The 13,433-nt window shown below is 41.9% G+C and overlaps 1 long non-coding RNA gene across 1 annotated transcript in view; it reads left to right on the top strand.

The window, feature by feature from the left end:
- The window catches only part of LOC145880075 (uncharacterized), a 37,465-nt gene extending 24,725 nt beyond the window's left edge, over window positions 1-12,740 (top strand). Inside the window, exons 2-3 of the long non-coding RNA XR_014392964.1 lie at window positions 9,879-9,907; window positions 12,145-12,740. This is a non-coding gene — a long non-coding RNA (uncharacterized LOC145880075). The remainder of the gene's footprint in view (window positions 1-9,878; window positions 9,908-12,144) is intronic.
- The last annotated feature ends 693 nt before the right edge of the window (window positions 12,741-13,433 follow it).

Genomic DNA, 13,433 nt, shown 5'->3' on the forward strand with positions numbered 1-13,433 from the left:
TGTGGAGCTATATACAGGAAGTACCAGTACCAGATCAATGTGGAGCTATATACAGGAAGTACCAGTACCAGATAAATGTGGAGCTATATACAGGGAGTACCAGTACCAGATCAATGTGGAGCTATATACAGGAAGTACCAGTACCAGATCAATGTGGAGCTATAAACAGGAAGTACCAGTACCAGATCAATGTGGAGCTATATACAGGAAGTACCAGTACCAGATCAATGTGGAGCTATAAACAGGAAGTACCAGTACCAGATCAATGTGGAGCTATATACAGGAAGTACCAGTACCAGATCAATGTGGGGCTATATACAGGAAGTACCAGTACCAGATCAATGTGGAGCTATATACAGGAAGTACCAGTACCAGATCAATGTGGAGCTATATACAGGAAGTACCAGTACCAGATCAATGTGGAGCTATATACAGGAAGTACCAGTACCAGATCAATGTGGAGCTATATACAGGGAGTACCAGTACCAGATCAATGTGGAGCTATATACAGGAAGTACCAGATCAATGTGGAGCTATATACAGGAAATACCAGTACCAGATCAATGTGGAGCTATATACAGGAAGTACCAGTACCAGATCAATGTGGAGCTATATACAGGGAGTACCAGATCAATGTGGAGCTATATACAGGAAGTACCAGTACCAGATCAATGTGGAGCTATATACAGGGAGTACCAGATCAATGTGGAGCTATATACAGGGAGTACCAGTACCAGATCAATGTGGAGCTATATACAGGGAGTACCAGATCAATGTGGAGCTTAATACAGGGAGTACCAGTACCAGATCAATGTGGAGCTATATACAGGAAGTACCAGTACCAGATCAATGTGGAGCTATATACAGGGAGAACCAGTACCAGATCAATGTGGAGCTTAATACAGGGAGCACCAGATCAATGTGGAGCTATATACAGGGAGTACCAGATCAATGTGGAGCTATATACAGGGAATACCAGATCAATGTGCAGCTATATACAGGGAGTACCAGATCAATGTGGAGCTATATACAGGGAGTACCAGTACCAGATCAATGTGGAGCTATATACAGGGAGTACCAGTACCAGATCAATGTGGAGCTATATACAGGGAGTACCAGTACCAGATCAATGTGGAGCTATATACAGGGAGCACCAGATCAATGTGGAGCTATATACAGGAAGTACCAGTACCAGATCAATGTGGAGCTATATACAGGGAGCACCAGATCAATGTGGAGCTATATACAGGGAGTACCAGTACCAGATCAATGTGGAGCTATATACAGGGAGTACCAGATCAATGTGGAGCTATATACAGGGAGTACCAGATCAATGTGGAGCTATATACAGGGAGCACCAGATCAATGAGGAGCTATATACAGGGAGTACCAGTACCAGATCAATGTGGAGCTATATACAGGGAATACCAGATCAATGTGGAGCTATATACAGGGAGTACCAGTACCAGATCAATGTGGAGCTATATACAGGGAGTAGCAGATCAATGTGGAGCTATATACAGGAAGTACCAGTACCAGATCAATGTGGAGCTATATACAGGGAGTACCAGTACCAGATCAATGTGGAGCTATATACAGGGAGTACCAGATCAATGTGGAGCTATATACAGGGAGTACCAGTACCAGATCAATGTGGAGCTATATACAGGGAGTACCAGTACCAGATCAATGTGGAGCTATATACAGGAAGTACCAGTACCAGATCAATGTGGAGCTATATACAGGGAGTACCAGTACCAGATCAATGTGGAGCTATATACAGGAAGTACCAGTACCAGATCAATGTGGAGCTATATACAGAGGGTACCAGTACCATACAGCCTCTCTCTCTCCTTACTAGCCAGGGGCGTATTCATTACATAAACAGTTCACCGTTTATAACCAAATGGAAGCACACAGAGTAAAACCAGAGTTTCTATTGGAAAAATTCAGGAAGGTCCCTCCCCATTTCCTTCCTTTTAAGAACAGTTTTGCAACAGAAACTGTGTAATGAATACACCCCAGTTCCTTTGGTTTCTGTGTTTTACATTCAGCAAGCAAGAGCAAGCTGGAGTAAGTGGACAACAAGCTATTGTATGCCTAGTGTAGCTTTTCAAATCAAATTGTATTTGTCACATACAGATGTTTATGCAAGTGTAGCGAAATGCTTGTGCTTCTAGTAGCCTCTCTGAGTTAATGATTGCTGTTTAACAGTCTGATGGCCTTTGAGATAGAAGCTGTTTTTCAGTCTCTGGGTCCCAGCTTTGATGCACCTGTACTGACCTCTCCTTCTGGATGGTAGCGGTGTGAACAGGCAGTGGCTCGGGTGGTTGATGTCCAGGGACTCCAAGAGCTAAAGAGGAATGATAAGGAATAGTACTACAGTGAATAGCCTATAGGCCTACCCAATGAATTTACACAGTCAAATATCTTTTTTTTTACAAATCAGTTGATGTGAAATCAAATCAAACGTTATTTGTCACATGCGCCGAATTCAACGTGTGTAGATCTTACCTTGAAACGCTTACTTACAAGCCCTTAACCGACAGTGCAGTTCAAGAAAGAGTTAAGAAAATATTTACTAAATCATCTAAAATAATAAAAAGTAACATTAACATGACAATAACGAGGCTATATACAGTGAGTACCGGTACAGAGTCAGTGTGTGGGCGTACAGGTTAGTCGAGGTCATTTGTACCTGTAGGTAGGGGTGAAGTGACTATGCATAGATGACAGGCAGCCTAGGATGACAAAAATATCACTTGAAAAAAGGAGGAGAACAATTCGTAGGCATACAGCCTGTCCAGCCATCCACATGGACTGTTGTCTTCCCCATTTGGTACCAACTACAAACACCCGATGTAATCACTTTTCCCTACCATTGAGGAACCATCTTCTTTCCACTCCAAAATTACATGGAACTTTTCAAGACTCTCTTCAGCAGACAGAGACTGCAACAGACCCTTCACTTTTCACATGCTGTGTTCCTTGCGTAATTGTGCGACGCCATGCTTGTTGTTGTTATAAACCAGAGTTTTTTTTTGGTGCTTTCAAGACAACAGGGAACTCAGGGGGAAAATGATGTAAAACAATGACGTCAATGATCTTCTGTTCAGGAAGTCGGAGCTTTAGAAAGATGCCAGAGTTTCCGACTTTTAATTCAGAGCTGGATGACCGTTCAAAACGATTTTGCCAGTCAGTTTCTTTATTTCCAGAGTTCTTAGTTATCTTGAATGCACTGACTCTGGAAGTCGGTGATTTCAGAGTTCCCAGTTGTTTTGAATGCAGCATCTCTGTTGTTGTTAGATCCCTATGTCATCACTACAAGCATTACTTTACTCGCCAGATACTCTACATGCCCACATTCTGGATATAAAGGGGAAATGCCCACCCGGCCGGGCTCAGCGAGGAGAACGAGAGCGAGAGAGCAAAGTTACACAGTCAAATTAAATTAGTTGTCACGGCTGTCGTAGGAAGGAGCGGACCAAAGTGCAGCGTGTGTGTCGTTCCACATTTTATTTTCACTGTGAAACTATGCAATACATAAATAAACTAAAGAACGGAAACAACAAACCATGACGCGCAACTTACACAAACTCAAAAACAATCTCCCACAAACCCAGGTAGAAAAAAACCCTACTTAAGTATGATCTCCAATTAGAGACAACAAGGACCAGCTGCCTCTAATTGGAGATCATCCCAAACAAAACCCAACATAGAAATACAAAACTAGAACGTAACAACATAGAAAAACTAAACTAGAAAACCCCCGTCACGCCCTGACCTACTCTACCATAGAAAATAACATCTTTCTACAGTCAGGACGTGACAGTACCCCCCCCAAAGGTGCGGACTCCGAATGCACCTAAACAAAACAACAACAACAACCCCCCCCCCCCTAAAAAAAGGGAGGGTAGGGTGGGTAACTACTGTCTATGGCGGCTCTGGTACAGTACACATAACCTTCTCATCCCGCGGATCCTCCAACAGAGGAGGCGGCTCCGGTTCTTAGATTTACGTGTATTTTGGGGTATATGTTGTGAAACTGTTAGATATTACTTGTTAGATATTACTGCACTGTCGGAGTTAGAAGCACAAGCATTTCACTTCACTCACAATAACATCTGTATGTGACCAATAAATTGGATTTGATATTGGAATCATTTCACAGGTCATTTCTAACTATACTAGTAACTCACCCCAGGTGTACTCCTCTAACTACTAACTATACTAGTAACTCACCCCAGGCGTACTCCTCTAACTACTAACTATACTAGTAACTCACCCCAGGCGTACTCCTCTAACTACTAACTATACGAGTAACTCACCCCAGGTGTACTCCTCTAACTACTAACTATACTAGTAACTCACCCCAGGTGTACTCCTCTAACTACTAACTATACTAGTAACTCACCCCAGGTGTACTCCTCTATCTACTAACTATACTAGTAACTCACCCCAGGTGTACTCCTCTAACTACTAACTATACTAGTAACTCACCCCAGGTGTACTCCTCTAACTACTAACTATACTAGTAACTCACCCCAGGTGTACTCCTCTAACTACTAACTATACTAGTAACTCACCCCAGGTGTACTCCTCTAACTACTAACTTTACTAGTAACTCACCCCAGGTGTACTCCTAACTACTAACTATACTAGTAACTCACCCCAGGTGTACTCCTCTAACTACTAACTATACTAGTAACTCACCCCAGGTGTACTCCTCTAACTACTAACTATACTAGTAACTCACCCCAGGTGTACTAATCTAACTACTAACTATACTAGTAACTCACCCCAGGTGTACTCCTCTAACTACTAACTATACTAGTAACTCACCCCAGGTGTACTCCTCTAACTACTAACTATACTAGTAACTCACCCCAGGTGTACTAATCTAACTACTAACTATACTAGTAACTCACCCCAGGCGTACACATCTAACTACTAACTATACTAGTAACTCACCCCAGGTGTACTCCTCTAACTACTAACTATACTAGTAACTCACCCCAGGTGTACTCCTCTAACTACTAACTTTACTAGTAACTCACCCCAGGTGTACTCCTAACTACTAACTATACTAGTAACTCACCCCAGGTGTACTCCTCTAACTACTAACTATACTAGTAACTCACCCCAGGTGTACTCCTCTAACTACTAACTATACTAGTAACTCACCCCAGGTGTACTAATCTAACTACTAACTATACTAGTAACTCACCCCAGGTGTACTCCTCTAACTACTAACTATACTAGTAACTCACCCCAGGTGTACTCCTCTAACTACTAACTATACTAGTAACTCACCCCAGGTGTACTAATCTAACTACTAACTATACTAGTAACTCACCCCAGGCGTACACATCTAACTGCTAAAAACCTGTTTTTGCGTTGTCATTATGGGGTATTGTGTGTAGATTGATGAGGGAAAAAACTATTTGATCTGTTTTAGAATAAGGCTGTAATGTAACAAAATGTGTAAAAAGTCAAGGGGTCTGAATACTTTCCACGTACACTGTATGTCTGAGAAAAAAAACATGTTTCCCCATACGATCTAGTACACAATAAACACTTCAACCCATATGATCTAGTACACAATAAACACTTCAACCCATATGATCTAGTACATAATAAACACTTCAACCCATATGATCTAGTCCACAATAAACACTTCAACCCATATGATCTAGTACACAATAAACACTTCAACCCATATGATCTAGTACACAATAAACACTTCAACCCATATGATCTAGTACACAATAAACACTTCAACCCATACGATCTAGTACACAATAAACACTTCAACCCATATGATCTAGTACACAATAAACACTTCAACCCATATGATCTAGTACACAATAAACACTTCAACCCATACGATCTAGTACACAATAAACACTTCAACCCATATGATCTAGTACACAATAAACACTTCAACCCATATGATCTAGTCCACAATAAACACTTCAACCCATATGATCTAGTACACAATAAACACTTCAACCCATATGATCTAGTACACAATAAACACTTCAACCCATATTATCTAGTACACAATAAAAGTATAATAAAACATATACAAATATGATGAATGATAAAAATAAGCCCTTTCATACTTTATATTATGTCCATGTTATATGTTTAAGGAATATCTCTCCAACATATTTCAGGAGAGAAACATGAAACATGAGAAGATGGTGATATCCAGTAGTTAGTGGGGAGTTGTAATCTGTAAGTTACCTCGCTGACCCTGCGGAGGACCTTGAACAGCCCCACAAACAAACAGGGACTCAGCTTCTTTACAGGGCAGGTGGAGTGGGAGGTACCTGGTGAGAGCCAGACGTGATCACCAGGATGGAACACGGGAGCCTGCTCTTTCTGATGGCGGACGGCACGTTGGAGTCTCACGTGGGCATCGTTCCATACCTCTTTCAGAGAGCCTGAACCACTCATCCACCCTAGGAGCTTCGGTCTGGCTCTGGGTCCACGGAGCCAGGAGCCATCTGATAACCCATAACACACTGCAAGGGAGTTAGGCTAGTGGAGGAGTGTCACAATGAATTCTGGGCGTATTCAGCCCAAGTAAGGAATCGTGACCACTCCCCCTGCAGGTCCTGGCAGTGACTCGTCAGGAACCTCCCCAGCTCCTGGTTCATCCTCTCCACCTGCCCGTTAGATTGAAGCCGGTACCCAGAAGTGAGGCTGACCGTGACCCCCAGCTTCTCCATGAAAGCCTTCCATACACGTGATGTGAATTGGGGGCCACGATCGGAGAGTATATCCTCCAGAAGGCCATAGTACTGGAAGACCTGCTGGAACAGTGCCTCAGAGACCTGGAGAGCAGTAGGGAGACCAGAGAGAAGGATGAAACGGCATGATTTAGAGAATCTGTCCACAACCACCAAAATGGTGGTGAAACCATCAGAGGAGGGAAGATGGTTTTTACTTAAACACATCCTGACTCTCCTCCTCCACTCTGCTGTTCTGGGGCGCGTTCAGCGGAAAGCAACATTTTGGAATGTTCAGATAGAAATATGCTACGTAATAATAATAATAATAATAAATGTTACATTTGCAAAAGCGCTTTACATTACACAAAAAAAATCTCAAAGTACATGAAATAAAAGATAAACTAGAATTTAAAATAAATAAATCAATAGAAATAACCATATCATGAAAGCAACAATCAAAGTCTAGGAGGAAGGGTAGCTAGGCCAGCCGATAGAGATGTTGTCACGTTGGTATGAATGATTCGGGAGACAGGCACAGGAATGCGTAATAGTTTTTTTTATTGTACCCAGATTACGGCGTGCCGTGTAAAGGCACGGGGACGAAGACCAAACAAACACTATACAAAAACCCAGGGTAGAAACCCAAACAAAAGAGGGAGGAGTACCTCGAATAAATAACACACGCACACGATGATAAACACACGGGATGAGACCCGCAATCATCTGAGCACGCCACAATGGCACGAAAGCCCAAAACACACAGCACAGGTACTCACAGCACCAACAGACATTGTAACAAAGGGTGCACTTATACAAGTACTACTCAGTGGGAATAGGGGACAGGTGTGCATAATGAACGTTCCGGAGGGATCCGTGACAGATGTCATAAAGCGTCTCAGAGAAGGAGTGCTGATTTAGGATCAGTTTTGCATTTAAGATCACAATGAATAAGATTACAGAACGGGGGGGGGGACCTGGGCCCTTATCCACAAAGAGTCTCAGAGTAGGAGTGCTGATCTAGGATCTGTCCATATAATCAATAAAACTGATCCTAGATCAGCCCTACTCTCAGAGGTTTAATACATACAGCCCCTGGTGTTCTGTGGAGCCTGGTCTCCAGATTCACTGATCACAGCACAGACCAACAGAACACAGACCATCCCCAACAGAACACAGCGACCATCTCTAACAGAACACAGACCATCCCCAACAGAACACAGCGACCATCTCTAACAGAACACAGACCATCTCCAACAGAACACAGACCATCTCCAACAGAACACAGACCATCTCCAACAGAACACAGACCATCCCCAACAGAACACAGCGACCATCTCTAACAGAACACAGACCATCCCCAACAGAACACAGACCATCCTCAACAGAACACAGACCATCCCCAACAGAACACAGACCATCCCCAACAGAACACAGACCATCTCCAACAGAACACAGACCATCCCCAACAGAACACAGACCATCCCCAACAGAACACAGACCATCCCCAACAGAACACAGACCATCTCCAACAGAACACAGACCATCCCCAACAGAACACAGACCATCCCCAACAGAACACAGACCATCCCCAACAGAACACAGACCATCTCCAACAGAACACAGACCATCCCCAACAGAACACAGACCATCTCCAACAGAACACAGACCATCCCCAACAGAACACAGACCATCCCCAACAGAACACAGACCATCCCCAACAGAACACAGACCATCTCCAACAGAACACAGACCATCCCCAACAGAACACAGACCATCCCCAACAGAACACAGACCATCCCCAACAGAACACAGACCATCTCCAACAGAACACAGACCATCCCCAACAGAACACAGACCATCTCCAACAGAACACAGCGACCATCTCTAACAGAACACAGACCATCCCCAACAGAACACAGCGACCATCTCTAACAGAACACAGACCATCCCCAACAGAACACAGCGACCATCTCTAACAGAACACAGACCATCCCCAACAGAACACAGCGACCATCTCTAACAGAACACAGACCATCCCCAACAGAACACAGCGACCATCTCTAACAGAACACAGACCGTCCCCAACAGAACACAGACCATCCCCAACAGAACACAGACCATCCCCAACAGAACACAGCGACCATCCCCAACAGAACACAGCGACCATCTCTAACAGAACACAGACCATCTCCAACAGAACACAGACCATCCCCAGCAGAACACAGACCATCCCCAACAGAACACAGACCATCCCCAACAGAACACAGACCATCCCCAACAGAACACAGACCAACCCCAACAGAACACAGACCAACCCCAACAGAACACAGACCATCCTCAACGGAACACAGACCATCAGTGAAGAGTACACAGCATAAAATAATGAAGGATCTCAATTGCGTTTCCTTGGTTCCTTGCATCCTCTCTCCTCGCCTCTTTTTCAAAACCCATTGGATTAGTTTAAATTTATTTTATTTTTTATTTAACCTTTATTTAACTAGGCAAGTCAGTTAAGAACACATTATTATTTTACAATGACGGCCTACACCATCAAATCCCTCCCCTAACCCAGACGACGCTGGGCCAATTGTGCGTCGCCCTATGGGACTCCCAATCCCGGCCGGTTGTGATACAGCCTGGATTCGACCCAGGGACTGTAGTGAAGCCTCTAGCACTGAAATGCAGTGCCTTAGATTGATGCGCCACTCGGGAACCCGAGAAGGTGCGTCACTTGCCACCAACAGATGGTGGCGAGGAACGATGACAAGAGCAATTAATTAATCAATTAAGGAAATGCTATTTAAATTTAAAGGTCAACAGGAGTTCTCCCTATGAGCACAAGACGTTGAAAATATATTTTTGGGGTTGAAAAGACTTAAAAAGACATTGAAAAACAAGACATCTTTCAACCATATTTTGCTGGTATTTCTCTTCCTCAAACACCAAGACAATATCATCATCATAATCGATTCTGTTGAATGGTTTTCCTTTGAGCCCGTCCATTGGGTAAACACCTGGTTTAACCAGTACCATTCCGCAGGTTGTGTCTATTAATATTCATCATTGTACAGGTATAAAAACATACGTACGCAAGTATAAAAGCGATGATCACTGCCACAACTTCCTCTTTCAACACAGATCTCAGATCAACCAACGCAGTAACACAGGTAGGTTACTAAACATTTATATAATACAGGTCGGTCTTGTTAGTGTTTATGTCTTTATATATATATATATATTACAATGAGAAGGGAAGGATACAGGTCGGTCTTGTTAGTGTTTATATCTATATATATATATATATATTACAATGAGAAGGGAAGGGTACAGGTCAGTCTTGTTAGTGTTTATGTCTTTATATATATATATATATATATATATATATATATATATATTACAATGAGAAGGGAAGGGTACAGGTCAGTCTTGTTAGAGTTTATGTCTTTATATATATATATATATATATATATATATATATATATATATATATATATATATATATATATATATATATATATATTACAATGAGAAGGGAAGGGTACAGGTCAGTCTTGTTAGTGTTTATATCTATATATATATATATATATATTACAATGAGAAGGGAAGGATACAGGTCAGTCTTGTTAGTGTTTATGTCTTTATATATATATATATATATATATATTACAATGAGAAGGGAAGGGTACAGGTCAGTCTTGTTAGTGTTTATGTCTTTATATATATATATTACAATGAGAAGGGAAGGATACAGGTCAGTCTTGTTAGTGTTTATGTCTTTATATATATATATATTACAATGAGAAGGGAAGGGTACAGGTCAGTCTTGTTAGTGTTTATGTCTTTATATATATATATATATTACAATGAGAAGGGAAGGATACAGGTCAGTCTTGTTAGTGTTTATGTCTTTATATATATATATATATATATATATATATATATATATATATATATATATATATATTACAATGAGAAGGGAAGGGTACAGGTCAGTCTTGTTAGTGTTTATGTCTTTATATATATATATATATATATATATATATATATTACAATGAGAAGGGAAGGGTACAGGTCAGTCTTGTTAGAGTTTATGTCTTTATAAATATATATATATATATATTACAATGAGAAGGGAAGGGTACAGGTCAGTCTTGTTAGTGTTTATATCTATATATATATATATATTACAATGAGAAGGGAAGGATACAGGTCAGTCTTGTTAGTGTTTATGTCTTTATATATATATATATATATATATATATATATATATATATATATATATTACAATGAGAAGGGAAGGGTACAGGTCAGTCTTGTTAGTGTTTATGTCTTTATATATATATATTACAATGAGAAGGGAAGGATACAGGTCAGTCTTGTTAGTGTTTATGTCTTTATATATATATATATTACAATGAGAAGGGAAGGGTACAGGTCAGTCTTGTTAGTGTTTATATCTTTATATATATATATATTACAATGAGAAGGGAAGGATACAGGTCAGTCTTGTTAGTGTTTATGTCTTTATATATATATATATTACAATGAGAAGGGAAGGATACAGGTCAGTCTTGTTAGTGTTCATGTCTTTATATCAGGTCATTATATTAATACAATTATAATGAGTTGATGCATGTACAGGGAGGAAATTGTATTTCAAAAAAAAAATTATTGATAGTAGTTACAGTCTTGTCTCATCACTATAACTTCTGTACGGACTCAGGAGAGGCAAAGTGGAGAGCCATGCGTCCTCCGAAACACAACCCAACCAAGCCGCACTGCTTCTTGACACAACACACAGACAACACAGAAGCCAGCCACACCAATGTGACACCATACACCTGGCAACCGTGTCAGCATGCACTGCACCCAGCCTGCCACAGGAGTCACTAGTGTGCAATGAGACAAGGACATCCCTGCCAGCCAAACCCTCCCCTAACCCAGACGACACTGGGCCAATTGTGCACCGCCCCATCGGCCTCCCAGTTACGGCCGGCTGCAACAGAGCCTGGGCTCAAACCCAGAATCTCTGGTGGCACAGCTAGCACTGCAATGCAGTTCCTTAGACCACTGCGCCACCCAGGAGGCCCATCAGTTCTTGAATGAATTGTTTTCACTTGTGTCTGCCAGTCACTTCTAATTGGAGAATAAATAAACCTACAAGCTGTAGGCTACTATACAATCACAACTTACTTTGCAACTAGTTGGAAACAACTTAACTCATTGAGTGCCATTGGAACTGACAATACAGTAGGCGTGTTGTGTCTGTTTTACAAGCCGAAGACAGAAGAAAGGTGCTGGTGTATCTTGTAGTATTTTGTTGTTTATTAAAAACCCTGCAACCTACCTGTTATTGTCAACCATAAAATATCAAATAATATTTTTTTAAATAATGATTTCACAGGTCCAATGGCAGCCATGGTGAAATCTGAGCCTCTTGATGGCAATGTAAGTTAATACATGTATTTGTGTAAAATAAGTAATTTTTGTTTTAGTTGCAATCTATGCATGCCTTTTGATGGGTCACATAATAAAGCCTCATATTTACTTTTTTTTATAAAATCAAAGTTGTTGTTCAGGATGGCTGATAGTAATGACAACTATTAGAGCACTTGGCTACCTGCCACCCCAAACATGACCAAAAGTATGTGGACACCTGCTCGTTGAACATCTCATTCCAAAATCATGGGCATTAATATGGAGTTGGTGCCCCCTTTGCTGCTATAACAGCCTCCACTCTTCTGGGAAGGCTTTCCACTAGATGTTGGAACATTGCTGCGGGGACTTGCTTCCATTCAGCCACAAGAGCATTAGTATGGTTGGGCACTGATGTTGGGCGATTAGGCCTGGCTCGCAGTCAGCGTTACAATTCATCCCAAAGGTGTTCGATGGGGTTGAGGTCAGGGCTCTGTGCAGGCCAGTCAAGTTCTTCCACACCGACCTCAACAAACCATTTCTGTATGTACCAAGCTTTGTGCACGGAGGCATTGTCATGCTGAAACAGGAAAGGGCCTTCTCTAAACTGTTGCCACAAAAGTTGGAAGCACAGAATCGTCTAGAATGTCATTGTATGTTGTGGCGTTAAGATTTCCCTTCACTGGAACTAAGGGGCCCGAACCATGACAAACAGCCCCAGAACATTATTCTTATCACGTTTAGGTAAGACCCAGATGCAGACGGTGTAGAAGTAACAAGACTTTATTCCAACAACAGGGGCAGGCAAACAACAGGTCAAGGCAGGCAGGGCTCAATAATCCAGAGAGGGTGTAAAGGGTCCAGAACGGCGGGTAGTCTCAGGGTCACGGCAGGCAGGGGTCAGTAATACAGACCGGGGGGGGAGGTACAAAACGACAGGCAGGCTCAGGGTCAGGGCAGGCAGAAACATCAAAACCGGGAAGGACTAGAAAACAAGAGCAGGAAAACAGGCAGGAGCAGGGAAACAAACGCTGGTAGGTTTGACGAACTAAAGGAACTGGCAATAGACAAACAGAGAACACAGGTATGAATCCACAGGGGATAATGGAGAAGATGGGCAACACCTGGAGGGGGGTGGAGACAATCACAAAGACAGGTGAAACAGATCAGGGTGTGACAATTCTTCCTCCACCAAACTTTACAGTTGGCACTATGCATTCGGGCAGGTAGTGTTGTCCTGGCATCTGCCAAACCCAGATTAGTCCGTCGGACTGCCAG

The sequence above is a fragment of the Salmo salar genome, chromosome 07 (genome assembly GCF_965601325.2).
Source record: "Salmo salar chromosome 07, fSalSal1, whole genome shotgun sequence".
Classification (NCBI taxonomy): Eukaryota; Metazoa; Chordata; class Actinopteri; order Salmoniformes; family Salmonidae; genus Salmo; species Salmo salar.